This window comes from Lolium rigidum, chromosome 3, assembly GCF_022539505.1.
Source record: "Lolium rigidum isolate FL_2022 chromosome 3, APGP_CSIRO_Lrig_0.1, whole genome shotgun sequence".
Taxonomy (NCBI): Eukaryota; Viridiplantae; Streptophyta; class Magnoliopsida; order Poales; family Poaceae; genus Lolium; species Lolium rigidum.
The window spans coordinates 366,649,625-366,668,634 of NC_061510.1; positions in this window are offsets into that span (position 1 = coordinate 366,649,625).

Sequence of the window (19,010 nt, forward strand, 5' to 3'; positions counted from 1 at the left end):
CTAGAGTACACTAGTGATGACTGATGAGATATGAAAAAGGCAGACCCGTATCCTGGTCGCCCGGCCGATCAAGCCCAACTTGAGCTGGTGGTGGTGTGGTGATGGCAGCAGGAAATGATGCGAGAGAAAGCGCGCCCAGCTTTGGCGCGTACCATCATCATCCAACGACCCGTCTGGCGGGGACGACGACGATGGGTCTTCGGTTCGTCTTCCGCTCCTCGCCACCCCAATCTCCACTCACTGTCTGTTATGCTCGATCGGTACAGTGTCTGGCGCGGTACAGCATACAGGATCAGGCCGAGCAGTTGGCGGGTTGGTAGTAGCAGCAGCTGTGTCGCCATCAGCATAAATCTGCATGCCATTGCCATACGTACGTCTTGATTTGGACTTGGAGAGCATACTTATACGTACTATCACCTATTTAGGATAACTCCGTTTGATAAATAAAAACATGGTGGAAAATTAAGTTCGCCTCTCCTTAGTTAGGGAAACTTCGAGCTAAATCATGACTGCAGCGCGGGTTCTCATTGCGTGGCAAAGTTAATTTGGACGAGCTTCAAAAAAGCTTCCGTTGTCGGTCGGTTTTCACAGTTCATCTTCCTGTTGTCGGAAGTTCTTCAGTTTCCGAAGTTAGCTACTTTCGCCAGTTACTGTGGTGAACTGGTGATGGAGGACCAGCCAGAGGCGCGCGGGGCCGTGGTTTTCTTTGCCGGCGCGACAATTAGAAGGAGCTGGATAGAAACGGTGACAGATCTGCGCCGACGCATACCGCCATAAATCGCCGGTATAAAATCTCTGAACTTATGCATGCACGCGATGCAACATTGGCCGGCCCCACATAGTGGTATAATATCATCAGAATGTCAATCATGCCGTTGTAATCTCTACGGCCAACTTCCCACAGCTTCTCCGATCTGGAAACTACATTGTCTCGTCGGATTTCCGGAGCTTTTAGCATGATCAGTTCACACCAGCATGGGTTTGAACTGGGCCGTCATTTTCCTGACGTTTCACTGATTCTCATTCCGCTAGCTGCGACTTGGCAAGAGCGAAAACGACATGTTTCTTCTTGCGCTAAAATGGGACGGCAAGGAATCTTGGAGGAACAATCACACGTATGTATGCTCGATTTCAGTAGTATGAGCTGTATTTCTGACTAGCGACTACCTGCCGGTACGATGTCCTTATCGCCTTGGCAAAGTACAACTGTACAAGAGCTTCGCGGGACCAGCTCACCGAACTCTTCATCCGGTCACTCAGGTGGGTAAGCTAGCATCAGCACAAGCACAAGGACGCAACTGCTGCTTGGTAGTACTCCATAAACCGACGCTGTTGCAGCTCCAGGATCAGAGGCCAAACCAAGACATTTTGCACGGCGATCGACCAAGCTGGGCTTCTCCTGCCGTAGGTAGGTACGCAGTGGCTGCAGGCTCGTCTTCTCATCTAGCTCTGATGAATCAGGATCCTCTTCACGTAGTACCTAAAGTTGGTTCACATCTCGTTTTCTCCTTTAGCTCTCGCAAGTTGCGCGTTTTTGCGTTGATCTACAGCTTGCGTGCGTCGCACACTCGATCCAGAGCAGCTTAGTTGTTGGTTTGTTAGTTACGGATCCGATTTGGCCCCATTCCAGCAGGTGCTCTAGCTAGTTGGCAACCGTGCTCCCACCCAGACGATATCAGCATCACGCACATTCAGCCATTCCTGCTAGTATCTCCCACGACACGAAAAGATGAAAGAAGGCAATGCAAACGATGAATAAGCTCACGGCGGCGGGCAGAACACTGCCGATCGAGAGCCATTCTCACTGCATTTCCCACCTTGGATAGCCGTCTTCGTTGCTCTGTCTTTTTTTGGCACATGCTCTATACAACTATTGGAACAATGAAGAATAGCTTTAGGTTAAAATTGAACTAAAATTACTAAAACCATTACACTTATTATAAATTGGATGAAGTGGAGTGGACCCGGCATCTGCATCAAACGCTGCACACAACTGTTTTTATCATAAAGTTTTCAACATTTAGCTTTAGAGTTCATGGTTATCATACAGGGTGTACACAAATCAGCCAGCCAACGAAATGAAAGATACATAAGGCCCATATGCATCATGTAATTTGTTATAATGCCCTAGCCATATATCTTGTAGCTTTAGATGTAGGAGAAAGGACCACATGTGGATCTAATATGTAGGGTTGTGTATAATAACCCTGATGAAATAGGCAACTCCAGTCTTGTTAGAAGCGACATCGTTTTGACACTTCCATATTGTTCGAACTAAAACGTAAACCCCCACATGAATTTAAACCTTTGTTTTTCATCAAGCCCCTTCAACCAATCTCTGAACATATTGGTGATGTTGTTTGGAGGGGTAAATTAAGGATATTGTGAGTTGTCCTCCATATAAGATTGAGAAAAAGACATGAGATAAATAAATGTTCAACAGATTACTCAGAATCACAAAAGACACATTTCTTACACTCCATAAAAACCACATCAAAAGATTATCTTCGGTGACTTTTAAATTCCACGTGTATTTAAGGAGAAACCTAGTATGACCTTTCATAAGGTCTACATGCATAGATTTTACGGAAAACAAGCCTGACGTGCCTTCCATTTACATATCTGGTTTGCCATAAAAGTGAAACTCCGTCAACCGCTAAACTAGGTGCAACCATGCAGTTCATTTCTCTCATCTTAAAGTTCTCCTAAATCCTATGTTCATTGGAACTTCGGTAAAACATCAACAATTGAAATGTCTTTCTGTCAAGCAATGTTTTCCAGGGATGGGTATTGTTGGGGAAGTGGAAATTCATCCAACCACGTATCTTCTCAAAACCGAGTACTCACTCCATCACCTAATACGAAAGAGTCTCGGTTGAAGAACTCCTCCTTAACTCCCCTGGGTCCCTTCCAAAACGGAGGGTTTGAATTTACGATGATGTTTTATTTGGAGGTGCTTATTGTCGATTATTTGTGTGTATATTGGTATAAATATCTTCCAATTGAATCTTTTTTTACCATCCTTCATGAGCTCCATGATGTGTGGGTAGTCCTTCGAGGATATGTGTTTGTGTTACTAGTAACTATGCACCATTTTAAAAAAACATTGGGTTGATTATCAACTTTGACGCTGACCATTATTGTTTAGAGTAGATGGACTTGTTCGCTTGGACCATTGGTCTTATCATGCTTAGCAGGGCTTTCGTTATGTATCGTTTGCATTATTGTTTACGGTTAAACCTATATGTATCTTTCTCACTGCCACTAATGTTTACTTAGGCTAGATAAAGTTTATAGTGTTTGATGTCCATTGGTCATATGATATGCTTGTGAATCATCATGATTGGGTGGTAAATACATGCATTTGCATATAATAATTAGGACTAGTAAAATTTTGTTTGTGCTTATTGGAATATCTACTTCATGTAAAAGGTATGCCTTGATTAATAAGCTAATTTCAAGTACATGTCACCATGTAGTATGCGCGTAGAGTATCTACATAAGAGCCGGCAATAGTTTCTATTTCTAGTGAGAAAGTATCTTTTTTGCTGCAACCGCTTGTTTGCTTGAGAATCTATATAATATATACTAGGAGCAAGATAAATGGGTCATAACAGAGACACGAGCCACACCATCTTTATTCTTTTGATAGTTGGATGTGAAATTTATGGGTACGAACTCCCTCTCTCTCTCTCTCTCTCTCTCTCACACACACACACACACACACACACATATGCATGCATGCATATATGTTTATGTTATAGATATCTATAAATATCTTGGCATATCCAGGAAGTGTAAATATGGTCAAATAAATATCTTGGTAGAGTTCCTAGTGTGTGATCATGTACAAGCAGAACATATAAGTTTAAGGTATACAAGATGATCATGAGGAGCTTGATATAACAACAGAACCTTTTTAATCTTGGAATCATATGATTATGATATGGTAACATTGTGAAAGAACAAACTATAATGTATCCCATCCTCAACTAATCTATTATGAGCAAATATAAAAAGGATAAAAGTATAATGGATAAAACTAAAGTGTCTCTACATGTCCTAGATGCTAGAAAATAGATTGTTCATCATACTTTAAAACCCATATAAAAATGCATCATTGTTCATTCATAAACACATGACTATAACATTATAACGATTGTTAGGTCATGATAAATAGAACAAACATTACATCAATATCTAGAGAGTAGTAGTTAGTGCTCTCTTCATCTTATTTCTCATCACCACCTCCCCCCCGCCCCCATCAACCCAACTTATTGACATCCTTAGATCCGTGAATGAAAATCATTCCTTATTCATCTAAATAATGTTAGGAACAACAAAATACAAAAAAATAATGATTAATAAGCATTTAATGTAAAAATCTCCAAGGTGTATGGAGAAAGATAGCACAACCAAGCAAATAAGCATTTGATGTAACATGTGAATTTATTTCTTTATCGTCCATATGGCAGTAGATGGAAATTTCTTCTTTAGCAAGGCATTAGTTGGAATAAATAAATACACAACACTAGATTATAAAATGAAGGATTAATAAAGTAATATAAATATTGACTAAAATAAAATACTTATGAAATATAAAGGATGATCACTTTCCATTCGATTTCTAAGCATAGTGATTTCCTTGTACATGTAACAATAATACCGATGAGATGGACTCTCTAGGCCCTTCACAAGTGTTACCGATTTATGGATAGAGATATAAATCTCTGTTATACAACAAATCAATATGACTAAATCCACCACAAAAAATATTTTCATTGTGTATTCATTCAATATTCTAGATATTGATATTTCATTTTGTCAAACTTTATGAGCTTTGGATTTAACAACATATGTGTGCCTTACATTTTCGAACAATTGTGGTCACTAGTACGCACTATCATGCATGATGTCAGGGGTTGTTTATATGTTGTTATGTTTACGATGGGAGTCCTTTTGCCTGTTAAGAAACTTTTTTAAGGAGGATGTTAAGAAGCGGGTATGCGTTTACATTTTTTAGAAGGTGGACTTGTACCTAGAATATCGTACTTCAAACGGGAATAATTGGAGTTATAAATTAATTTTAAGTCAAATTTCTCTAAGTTTAACCGGATTCATATAAAACACTAGTTAAATGCCCGTGCTACGCTACGAAACAAAATAAATTAAATATGGTTTACCAAAGTTATGGGTGAGTTAATTCAACATAGTAGGATAAAGAGTAAGTACATGCGGGGTTCTATAGCAAACCTTGCATATGTTTATTTATTCGCGGATACAGTCCATATTTATTTTTTGGGAAATGTATAGGCGCATACGACTGGAATATTTTGTAATTTTTCACACTTTACTTTGAATTTTGATTATTTTTCATAATGGCCATCACATATATATGACATAAAGTGTGGAAAATAATCAAATTGAAAAATTAAATATGGAAAATGTATCACATGCTTACTTTCATAGACATACACACAAATAAGTCACAAGATATTGAGCCAACAAATCTTGAGATTGATGACTTTAACATATATGTCTTCTAGTCGACTGGCACAGTGTCTCCCACTAAAGAACATCGGTAGAAAGCGTAAAGACCAAGAAAAATGTGAGCACCCATGCTAGAATTCGACTTATATTCTATGTTTCTATCTTTTATTGATATCATGTACTGCTTCTAACTCGTTGTATAAGTCCTTATAAATTTATACCTCAATTTTGAAGCAAAACGATGTGAGTTATATGTGCATTTTCTTTGGTTGTATAATTTATATTTGTTTTTTATCAAAATGTTTGTCTATGTTGGACTTGAAATATAGGGGGATTTTATAATTTGCCACACTTATCTTCAAAATTCTATTATTTGACACATTGACATGTGATGATCATGTGGCAAAATAATAAAAATTCAGGGAAAAGTGTGGTAAATTATAAAATATCTCTAAAATACATTGAAGACTTGTATACGCAGACATGGGAGTAATCATCAATATAATCTCATATTGTCGATTGATTTGTAATCATGCACCTGTAAAATTTAGAAATGTTTCTCGATTCAATAAAAAGAGTAGTTCTAATCTACATTTGGACATTGATACGTCCCAAACGTATCTATAATTTCTTATGTTCCATGCTACTTTTATGATGATACTCACATGTTTTATACACACTTTATGTCATTATTATGCATTTTCTGGCACTAACCTATTGACGAGATGCCGAAGAGCCGATTCTTTGTTTTACTGCTATTTTTGGTTTCAGAAATCCTACAAAGGAAATATTCTCAGAATTGGAAGAAATCAACGCCCAGGGTCTTATTTTTTCACGAAGCTTCCAGAAGACCGAAAGGGAAACGAAGTGGGGCGACGAGGCCCCGTACCCATAGGTCGGCGCGGTCAGGGGGGGCCGCGCCGCCCTATGGGGTGGGCCCCTCGTCAGCCCTCCGACTCCGCCCTTCCGCCTACTTATAGCCTTCGTCGCGAAAACCCCAGTACCGAGAGCCACGATACGGAAAATCCAGAGACGCCGCCGCCGCCAATCCCATCTCGGGGGATTCGGGAGATCGCCTCCGGCACCCTGCCGGAGAGGGGAATCATCTCCCGGAGGACTCTTCATCACCATGATCGCCTCCGGATCGATGTGTGAGTAGTTCACCCCTGGACTATGGGTCCATAGCAGTAGCTAGATGGTTGTCTTCTCCTCATTGTGCTATCATGTTAGATCTTGTGAGCTGCCTATGGGAGAGACACCACTAGTGAACAGTGGACCCCGGTCCATTCTTTACATCTGAAATACAATCTACTGCAAACTCTGTTCTTTACTGTTCTTCACGAACAAACATCATCTTCCACTCTATATATTTAATCCTTTATTTACAGCAAGCCGGTGAGATTGACAACCTCACTGTTAAGTTGGGGTAAAGTATTGTGATTGTGTTGTGCAGGTTCCACGTTGGCGCCGGAATCCCTTGTGTTGCGCCGCACTACACTCCGCCACCAACAACCTTCATGTGTTCCTTGACTCCTACTGGTTCAATAACCTTGGTTTCTTACTGAGGGAAAACTTACTGCTGTGCGCATCACACCTTCCTCTTGCGGTTCCCAACGGACGTGTCGAGTACACGCCAGCAAGACTTTTTGTGGCGCCGTTGTCGGGGAGATCAAGACACGCTGCAAGGGGAGTCTCCCTCATCCAATCTCTTTACTTTGTTTTTGTCTTGCTTTACTTTACTTTATTTACTGCTTTGTTTGCTCTTTATATCAAAAATACAAAAAAATTAGTTGCTAGATTTACTTTATTTACTGTCTTGTTTGCGTTCTCCATATTAAAAACACAAAAAAATTATTTACTTTATTTACCTTTTGTTTATTTCATCATGTTTCCTCCTAAGTTCACTCTGAAAGACATACCGGTAGGACGAGGGTCTATCATTGGAAGAGATAATATAGAAGATTTTTTCACTCATGTTAGTACAGGTGAAGATTTTGAAGATAGACACTTGGTAGAACTTGCTCCTACTTATGAAATTGCTGCTGCTTCTTTAGTACACATGTTGGAAGCTAGATTTGTTAATCTTAACCCCGTAATGCAACATATGTTTCTTACACTCGTGATATGGAGGAAGGAGAAAAGAAAGATTTTGTCTTAGAAACCCTTCTTAAAGAATTTGGTGATGTAGCAAGAGAAGCTAGAAAAGTCTTTATCAAATATAAGATGCTTGGCTCTTATACCAACTTTGCTAGTACCCTTGAAAAAATGGAAAAGGATCGATTAAAGTACACTAATAAAGTTAATTGTGAAGGGGAGATTAAGACATCAATACCTTGCAAGCTCTTAGGAATGTGCGAGGCACTAGAAAAGAATTATGATTGGATTGTTCCTGAAAATTTGTTTGATGAGAATAGCAAGCCTAAGAGTAAGGAAAAAGGGGCCTCTGAAATTTACATAGATAAGATACAATGCATAGTTGAGAAAACTCCAAACCCCTATGTTGATGCTTCATCTCTTGATAATACTTGATTCACACTTTCTGCGCCTAGCTGAAAGGCGTTAAAGAAAAGCGCTTATGGGAGACAACCCATTATTTTACTTCTGCACTTTTGTTTTATATTTGAGTCTTGGAAGTTGTTACTACTGTAGCAACCTCTTCTTATTTTTATTTTATTGCATTGTTGTGCCAAGTAAAATCTTTGATGGTAAAGTCAATACTAGATTTGGATTACTGCGCAGAAACAAATTTCTTACTGTCACGAAATTGAGCAGCCCCTTATGTAGGAAATTCAAAAAAATCTGCCAATTTACGTGCTTGATCCTCAGATATGTACGCAACTTTCATTCAATTTGAGCAGTTTCATCTGAGCAAGTTAAGTGCCCCAGAAAAATTCGTCTTTACGGACTGTTCTGTTTTGACAGATTCTGCATTTTATTTCGCATTGCCTGTTTTGCTATGATTGATGGATTTCTTTGTTCCATTAACTTTCAGTAGCTTTGTGCAATGTCCAGAAGTGTTAAAAATGATTATATCACCTCTGAATATATGAATTTTTGATTATGCACTAACCCTCTAATGAGTTTGTTTTGAGTTTGGTGTGGAGGAAGTTTTCAAGGGTCAAGAGAGGAGGATGATACAATATGATCAAGAAGAGTGAAAAGTCTAAGCTTGGGGATGCCCCCGTGATTCATACCTGCATATTTTAAGAAGAATCAAGCATCTAAGCTTGGGGATGCCCAAGGCATCCCTTCTTCATCGACAACTTATCAGGTCACCTCTAGTGAAACTATATTTTTATTCCGTCACATCTTATGTGCTTTACTTGGAGCGTCTGTTTGTTTTTGTTTTTGTTTTTGTTTGAATAAAATCGGATCCTAGCATTCCTTGTTTGGGAGAGAGACACGCTCCGCTGTTTCGTATGAACACATATGTTCTTAGCTTTATTCTTAATGTTCATGGCGAAGGTTGAAACTGCTTCGTTCATTGTTATATGGTTGGAAACAGAAAATGCTGCATGTGGTAATTGGTATAATGTCTGGAATAATTTGATACTTGGCAATTGTTGTGCTCATATAGATCATGTTTAAGCTCTTGCATCATGTACTTTGTACCTATTAATGAAGAACTACATAGAGCTTGTTAAAATTTGGTTTGCATGATTAGTTTCTCTAGAGTCTAGATATTTTCTGGTTAAGGTGTTTGAACAACAAGGAGACGATGTAAAGTCTTATAATGCTTGCAATATGTTCATATGTAAGCTTTGCTGTGCCATTTTATACTTGAGTTTGCTTCAAACAACCTTGCTAGCCTAGCCTTGTATTGAGAGGGAATACTTCTCGTGCATCCAAATCCTTGAGCCAAAAACTATGCCATATGTGTCCACCATACCTACCTACTACATGGTATTTTTCTGCCATTCCAAAGTAAATTACTTGAGTGCTACCTTTAAAAATTCTATCCTTTGTCTTTGCAATATATAGCTCATGGAAAAATAGCCTTAAAAACTATTGTGGTGAAGAATATGTAGCTATGTATCTTATTTCTTATAAGTTGCTCGTTGAGCGGTAACCATGTTTCTGGGGATTCCATCAACTATTACACCTTTGTTGAATATCATGTGAGTTGCTATGCATGTTCGTCTTGTCTGAAGTAAGGGCGATTTTCATGATCAAATGGTTTGAGTAAGCATATTGTTAGAGAAGAACATTGGGCCGCTAACTAAAGCCATGAATCATGGTGGAAGTTTCAGTTTGGACAATTAATCCTCAATCTCTTATGAGAATATTATCTGTTGTTGAATGCTTATGCATTAAAGAGGAGTCCATTATCTGTTGTCTATGTTGTCTCGGTATGGATGTCTAAGTTGAAAATAATCAAAAAGCGAGAAATCCAATGCGAACTTTCTCGTTAGACCTTTGTACAGGCGGCATAGAGGTACCCCTTTGTGACACTGATACGTCTCCAACGTACCTATAATTTCTGATGTTCCATGCTTGTTTTATGACAATACCTACATGTTTTGCTCGCACTTTATAATGTTTTTATGCATTTTCCGGAACTAACCTATTAAAAAGATGCCGAAGTGCCGGTTCCATTTTCTGTTGTTTTTGGTTCCGGAAAGGCTGTTCGGGCAATATTCTCGGAATCGGACGAAATCAACGCCCAGAACCTTATTTTTCCCGGAAGCTTCCAGAGAGTCAGAGAGGGACCAGAGGGGAGCCCTGGGGGCCCCACACGTGGTGGCGGCGCGGCCCCGGGGGGGCGCGCCCCCCTACTGTGAGGGGGCCCCGTGGCCCTTCCGACTCCGCCTCTTCGCCTATTTAAGCCGTCCTGACCTAAATCTTCGATACCGATTGACGAAACTCCAGAAAGACTCCAGGGGCGCCGCCACTATCGCGAAACTCCGTTTCGGGGGACAGAAGTCTCTGTTCCGGTGATGGCACGTATTTCACACGTTCGTTGGGCAACCCCAAGAGGAAGGTATGATGCGCACAGCAGCAAGTTTTCCCTCAGAAAGAAACCAAGGTTTATCGAACCAGGAGGAGCCAAGAAGCACGTTGAAGGTTGATGGCGGCGGGATGTAGTGCGGCGCAACACCGGAGATTCCGGCGCCAACGTGGAACCTGCACAACACAACCAAAGTACTTTGCCCCAACGAAACGGTGAGGTTGTCAATCTCACCGGCTTGCTGTAACAAAGGATTAACCGTATTGTGTGGAAGATGATTGTTTGCAGAGAAAACAGTAAAAACAAGTATTGTAGCAGATTTGTATTTCAGTATTAAAGAATGGACCGGGGTCCACAGTTCACTAGAGGTGTCTCTGTTATCACCAGATTTTGGCCAAATCAGGAGGTGGGCCGTAAGGGAGATGGGCTTGGAAGATTACACGTGGAAGATCTCTGAAGCGGCCTTGCACGAAGAGTTTGGGCTAGACTGCCCGTGTATCTTTAATTATAGTAGATTACATCATAGATTAAAAGTTAGAGTTTGTCTCGTGCACGGTGGGGATTTTCCCACGTTAGAAAGTCCGCTCGGACTATAAATATGTATCTAGGGTTTATGGAATAAACAACAACCAACGTTCACCACAAACAAATCTCGGCGCATCGCCAACTCCTTCGTCTCGAGGGTTTCTCCGGTAAGCACCATGCTGCCTAGATCGCATCTTGCGATCTAGGCAGCACAAGCCTGCCTACGTTGTTCATGCGTTGCTCGTACTCGAAGCCTTTTTGATGGCGAGCAACGTAGTTATCTTAGATGTGTTAGGGTTAGCATTGTTCTTCGAATTACATGCTTTCGTTATGCAACCCTTGCACATCTAGCCGCCCTTACACCTATCTTAGGTGTAGGGCGGCACCCCGCTTGATCATAGTTTAGTAGATCTGATCCGTTACGATTGCTCCTTGTTTCATCAAGGATTAGTTTAACATCCGCAATAGTTAGGCCTTACAAAGGGTTGGAGGATCCAGCGGCGTGTAGGGTGACGTTTGCTAGCCCTAGAAAGGATGTTCCGGGGATCAACCTCGTGTTGGTTTTTAGGCCCTGTCTAGGATCGGCTTACGGTCACCGTGCGCGAGCGCGAGGCCCAATCGTGAGTAGGATGATCCGATTATGCGGTGAAAACCCTAAATCGTCGTAGATCTCATTAGCTTTATCTTGATCAAGCAGGACCACCATATATTCGGACACCTCGTCCGAATCATGGGTGGATCGGCTCTTTGAGCCGATTCACGGGACAACCTCGAGAGCCGATCGAGGCTCGTATTTAATGTTTACGTGTATGCCATGCAGGAAACTAAGCGAGGCATCATCCACACCTTCCGACCAGGTATAGGTCGGGTGGCACGCCCTTGCGATAGCATCGGACGTGCGACCGGGAGGCTTTGCGGGCCGTCGCTCTGAGGGACTGGGGCCAGCCGCAGCCCTAGTTGTTCCCGGCTCTACTGTGTTGCCCGTCTCTGCCCGCCAGGGGGTTTTTGACGTCAACACATTCTGGCACGCCCGGTGGGACACCCTTCGATATCCACAACATCGCCATCTACATCCGAGATGGCGGAAGGCACTCCGGTCACGTACGAGGATCTGCCTGATGAGCTCAGGAAGAAACATGATGAGATCAAGGCAACCCTCGAAGCCGAACTCATCGGCTCCTTTGAGAAGACCCGTCCGCACGGTGTCAAGCCCGATAGAAACTCACGTCCGTTGTTTGGCGTCAGCTTGGTGGATCTCAGCCACTCCATATGCCGGCCAGAGTTCTCCTTTGGTGTCAACATGGCAGGGCTTGCAAGCCGCCATGGCAAAGATGAAGCAGAAAGCAGCCACTCCCGTGGCAAGGATGAAGAGGAGGCCGATCCACGCGACCGGCCCCAAGATGATGACAGATGGTACCTGACAGAGGAGGAAGTGAGAAGCGTGCGGTATCAACATCCACTCTCCGAGCATCTCCTCAACAAATACGAGCAGCAGTACGGCCGACGTCGGCGCTACGACGTGGATGATGAGAGAAATTGTCGGTCCGATGCGAGAGGTCGGGAGGTACCGTCGGCATGATAGAAACAACGACGGGTACAATCGTCGCGCCGAGGAAGGTCAAGGGGGCAGGATGACATGGATAGGCACTGGGACCGTCCGTTCTTCAAACATTGTCGGGACTCGGGAATGAGCCGATTGCCAACAATCGAGAATTGCCCGTAATGCAAGCAAAGGAAGAAGGACGCCGCTAACGTGTCCGTGTTCAAGCGTCTAGGGCCTCTCCCGCCTCGGAACAAGCATGCCGAGTCCGCTCGGGTGGAAGATCTCGAGGAACTAGAGGACGATGATGAAGAAGATAAATATCATCGGCCCGGTGGTGCCCCGATGGGCTCGGCCGTTCCCAAAAGCGAAGGGTTCAGCGTCCGCGTGGGTTGGAAGAAGCCGAAAGATTGTACTCGCACACGCCGAGGAAGGCACGGCCTGATCCGGCCGCCAAAATTCAGCGAACCCTCGGACGAAGAAGGTCGGCCACAAAGAAAAGAGTGGCGCCCCAAGCAGAGGAAAGCCGATGATGATACATCGGCCGGCACAAACATGGTCTTCATTCTTCCAACGGAGTTTAGCGCTCCAAGATTATATGAAGCACCCGTGGCACAATTGGATCGCGGCCCACGGCCGGTCATCTTTGAGAAGCCGAAAGAAAGAAGTTACAGGCATCCGAAGGCCCCGTACTTGCGAGGTTACATCAATGGGCAGCCTCGTCATCAAGATGTTGGTAGACACCGGGGCGGCAGTTAACATTATGCCATACTCCATGCTACGTCGGTTGGGACGCTCCAGCTCAGATCTGATCAAGACCAATGTGACACTGAGCGATTTCAACGGCCAAGCATCTGACGCACAAGGTGTCCTGAATGTGGATCTGACCGTAGGAAGGAAAACTGTCCCTACAACGTTCTTTATTGTCGACAGCAAGAGTACCTACGCTGTCCTACTAGGGAGAGATTGGATCCACGCCAATTGTTGCATTCCATCCACGATGCACCAATGCCTAATACAGTGGGATGGAGATGAAGTAGAAGTCGTCCATGCAGATGATTCAGTCGAGGTTTCAACAGCCGGCATGGACATTTGGGAAACATCAGGCCAAGAGCCGCTCTCAGGCATCAATTTGGACGACTGTGAGCGCATCGACGTGACAAAGAACGGTGTTAGGCTGGTTTTATCCACCGGCCTGACCGTGTAACAAAGCAAATGTCGATGGATGAACGTGGCGAGGCTGATCCTTGTGATCGGCCCCAAAAAATTGATGAAGGGACATTACAAAACCTTTACCGAGCAAGCAACGTGGAGGCCGGTTCCAGCAATCGGCCAAAATTATCCTCACCATCCATTCTGCCTGGGTTCAACATGTTATCCAACAGAGCCGATACCATCAATTCTCTTGACAGAATCGGCTCGGGGGGGCACCCAGGTGGATAAAACACGAGGGTATGCAGTAGAAGCGTCTCATCTTTTTGGTGATGGATATTGAAATATGGGGGCCGATACAGAAATCGGCCAAAAAATTCGAAAATTTTTAAGCACAGCCGATATGCAGACATCGACTTAAGGATCAATGGAGCAGGAAGAGGATCGTAACCCTGACTAACGGCAAGGGCAGCATAAATGTGCAAGTCAGGGTAGGGATGAACCTAACAAAGGGAGCATATCTCTTCTAAGACCAGGAAAACAGCCAATGACGAAGCAATCGGCTGTAACGTTTTGACCGAGGTGGTGACTTGGTAACTATCACTTCCAGGGGGTTACGTCCAGAGTTTGGAGGGCATCAGAAATGCAAGGACATCCTCGCCGGAAGTTGCTTCAGCCTGCCAAGGATGATGAGCCGATCCGGTCTAAAGAAGCTCGGGGGCAGCTCACACCGAAGGTTCTCTGCTCTCAGAAGCCGATTTTGTTGGAATCGGCTGACTCTGCATTGCAACTTGGATAAGGCTCGGGGGGCAACTCACCCGAAAGTTCTTTGTTCTGGGGAGCTGATTTTGTTGGAATCGGCTGGCTCTACATCACAACTGTGCTGAAGAGGGATGCTTTTGTTGCGGAGCTATCAGTTTCAACATCTCAGCTTATTCAGTAACAGTTCTGGGGCTCTCTTGAAGACATCTGCCCGAAACCGTATTGCCAGCTTGCTGGATTGGCTGGTTTCATAATCAGGTTTTATGATCCTTTCGGAGGTGTCTCATGATCCAAGGCCGATGCGCAAAGTGGCTAGGGTGCCAGTTCGGCGGTGCTATCAGGGGAGTTCTGGCATACAAGACAGCTTTCTGCTCATTGAACTGTGGGTAGACATCTACAGTTTCGGCTGTCAACGGAAGAAAGGTGATCGGCTGGTTGGCCCTGCATGATAGCTCTCTCAGATAAGGTCGAGCTCCGGTCCATTTGTCTGAATTATGTGTCTTCATCACTGTCTTCGCCTTAACTGAGGCGTGTGGGGCAGCTGGCCTGGTAGATACCCTGTTTTTTAGAAGCCGATTGAAGTGTCGTCGGCTGGTCTTGCGTCGCAATCTTCTCTGAAGATGATGATCCACCAGAGCCCAAAGTTATCAGTAAAGATGAAGGATAGATTATGGGGGACCATTGTGTTGCCATCGGCTCATTTGAACATTGGTTAAGTGGATAATCGGCGCAGTCAGCGCAATGGGGAATCGGCTAAATCGGCATAAAGGAAATCGACAAGATCAAATTGGGGAAATTCTTCATTGATGAACAAGATTTCTTACATAAAGAGCTGATTGCTCTCAAAAGGAAGTACTAGGGGATACATTGCCCCGTCTACTACTACTCGGCCCTATGCTAAGATCCTATCTAGGGGTCGTTGTCGCCCTCATCGTCGTCATCACCGTCGTCGCCACTCGTCGGCGCTACTCCCCGCCGGCTCGTCGTCGCCGCTCCGGCCGGCCGCCGGCGCAGGCCCTCGTTGTCCTCGTCCTCCTCATCAGCCGTCGTCGTCGCCGCTCGTCGACGTCGCCGAGGTTCCCGGCCGAGGCAGTGGCGTTTGGCCGGCGGCTCGTCGGAGGAGCTGTCATCGTCCTCCTCCTCCTCCTCCTCCTTCGCCTCCTCGGAGGAGGTGAAGTCATCCCAGGAGAAGCGATCGTCATCGCTCTCCTCCTCCGATTCCCCGTCGGCGAGGAAGCGGAGGTCGCTCTCCCCACTGGTCAAGGACTTGTCTTCCTCGGACCAGATGGAGGAGGCGTGGTCTTCGAGGTCCCATTTTTCTGGTGTGCGAATGTCCGGCGGCGTCTCGCGGGAGGAGGAGGACCCAAGGGAAAGTTCCGATGAGGTGGAGGAAGAAGAAGACATGGTGTGCAGAAGGGCTTTTGGAGTGCTAATGCGGAGATGATGAGGAGGAGAACTGTTCGGTGCGGTTAAATAAAAGAAGTGGGGATTTAATGTTCGAACAGTTTTCGAGGAGGTGGTGCCAAAAAAACTGTCAAATCGTGCAGAGAAGTTGGGAAGACAAGTTGTCATGATGAAACTTACTGCGACGGTTCTGCTCTGCCACGACATGACCCGACGAAAGAGAGCATAATGATTTTGGAAATGTCATTTCCAAAACCAGGGGGGCATGTGTTATCACCAGATTTTGGCCAAATCAGGAGGTGGGCCGTAAGGGAGATGGGCTTGGAAGATTACACGTGGAAGATCTCTGAAGCGGCCTTGCACGAAGAGTTTGGGCTAGACTGCCCGTGTATCTTTAATTATAGTAGATTACATCATAGATTAAAAGTTAGAGTTTGTCTCGTGCACGGTGGGGATTTTTTCCCACGTTAGAAAGTCCGCTGGACTATAAATATGTATCTAGGGTTTATGGAATAAACAACAACCAACGTTCACCACAAACAAATCTCGGCGCATCGCCAACTCCTTCGTCTCGAGGGTTTCTCCGGTAAGCACCATGCTGCCTAGATCGCATCTTGCGATCTAGGCAAGACAAGCCTGCCTACGTTGTTCATGCGTTGCTCGTATCGAAGCCTTTTTGATGGCGAGCAACGTAGTTATCTTAGATGTGTTAGGGTTAGCATTGTTCTTCGAATTACATGCTTTCGTTATGCAACCCTTGCACATCTAGCCGCCCTTACACCTATCTTAGGTGTAGGGGCGGCACCCCGCTTGATCATAGTTTAGTAGATCTGATCCGTTACGATTGCTCCTTGTTTCATCAAGGATTAGTTTAACATCCGCAATAGTTAGGCCTTACAAAGGGTTGGAGGATCCAGCGGCGTGTAGGGTGACGTTTGCTAGCCCTAGAAAGGATGTTCCGGGGATCAACCTCGTGTTGGTTTTTAGGCCCTGTCTAGGATCGGCTTACGGTCACCGTGCGCGAGCGCGAGGCCCAATCGTGAGTAGGATGAGCCGATTATGCGGTGAAAACCCTAAATCGTCGTAGATCTCATTAGCTTTATCTTGATCAGCAGGACCACCATATATTCGGACACCTCGTCCGAATCATGGGTGGATCGGCTCTTTGAGCCGATTCACAGGACAACCTGAGAGCCGATCGAGGCTCGTATTTAATGTTTACGTGTATGCCATGCAGGAAACTAAGCGAGGCATCATCCACACCTTCCCCGACCAGGTATAGGTCAGGTGGCACGCCCTTGCGATAGCATCGGACGTGCGACCGAGGAGGCTTTGCGGGCCGTCGCTCCGAGGGACCGGGGCCAGCCCGCAGCCCTAGTTGTTCCCGGCTCTACTGTGTTGCCCGTCTCTGCCCGCCAGGGGGTTTCTGACGTCAAGGGTCTCTCCCATAAGATAAAAGCATGTTGGGTGAACAAATTACAGTCGGGCAATTGACAAATAGAGAGGGCATAACAATGCACATACATGTCATGATAAGTATAGTGAGATTTAATTGGGCATTACGACAAAGTACATAGACCGCCATCCAACCGCATCTATGCCTAAAAAGTCCACCTTCGGAGTTATCGTCCGAACCCCTTCCAAGCATTAAGTTGCAAAGCAACAGTACAATTGCATTAAGTATGGTGCGTAATGTAATCAACAACTACATCCTCGGACATAGCGCCAATGTTTTATCCCTAGTGGCAATAGCACAACACAACCTTAGAACTTTCGTCACCGTCCTGAGTGTCAATGCGGGCATGAACCCACTATCGAGCATAAATACTCCCTCTTGGAGTTAAGAGCAAAAACTTGGCCAGAGCCTCTACTAATAACGGAGAGCATGCAAGATCATAAACAACACATATGTAATAACTTGATAATTAACATAACATGGTATTCTCTATCCATCGGATCCCGACAAACACAACATAGAGTATTACGGATAGATGATCTTGATCATGTTAGGCAGCTCACAAGATCCAACAATGAAGCACAATGAGGAGAAGACAACCATCTAGCTACTGCTATGGACCCATAGTCCAGGTGTGAACTACTCACTCATCACTCCGGAGGCGACCATGGCGGTGTAGAGTCCTCCGGGAGATGAATCCCCTCTCCGGCAGGGTGCCGGAGGAGATCTCCAGAATCCCCCGAGATGGGATCGGCGGCGGCGTCTCCGGAAGGTTTTCCGTATCGTGGTTTTTCACATCGGGGGTTTCGCGACGAAGGCTTTAAGTAGGCGGAAGGGCGCAGTCGGAGGGCCGACGAGGGGCCCACACCACAGGGCGGCGCGGGCCCCCTTGGCCGCGCCGCCTTGTGGTTTGGCCACCTCGTGGCCCCACTTCGTATGCTCTTCGGTCTTCCGGAAGGTTCGTGGCAAAATAGGCCCCCGGGTCTTCGTTTCGTCCAATTCCGAGAATATTTCGTTACTAGGATTTCTGAAACCAAAAACAGCGAGAAAACAAGAATCGGCACTTCGGCATCTTGTTAATAGGTTAGTTCCAGAAAATGCACGAATATGACATAAAGTGTGCATAAAACATGTAGGTATCATCAATAATATGGCATAGAACATAAGAAATTATCAATACGTCGGAGACGTATCATCCGGCACCCTGCCGGGACGGGGAAGTGCCCCCGGAAGCCATCTCCATCAACGCCATCGCCTCCATCATGCTCCGTGAGTAGTTCCCCCATGGACTACGGGTTCTAGCTGTAGCTAGTTGGTATTCTCTCCCCATGTACTTCAATACAATGATCTCATGAGCTGCCTTACATGATTGAGATTCATCTGATGTAATCGGTGTTGTGTTTGTTGGGATCCGATGGATTCTTACATTATGATTAGTCTATCTATAAAGTTTGTGAAGTTATTGTTGCTGCAATCTTGTTGTGTTTAATGCTTGTCACTAGGGCCCGAGTGGCATGATCTTAGATTTAAGCTCTATACTTATTGCTTAGATTGCATCTACAAGTTGTTTGCACGTGTCTATGTCCGGAACCCGAGGCCCCTGATACGTCTCAAACGTATCTATAATTTCTGATGTTCCATGCTAGTTTTATGACAATACCTACATGTTTTGTTCACACTTTATATCGTTTTGATGCATTTTCCGGAACTAACCTATTGACGAGATGCCGAAG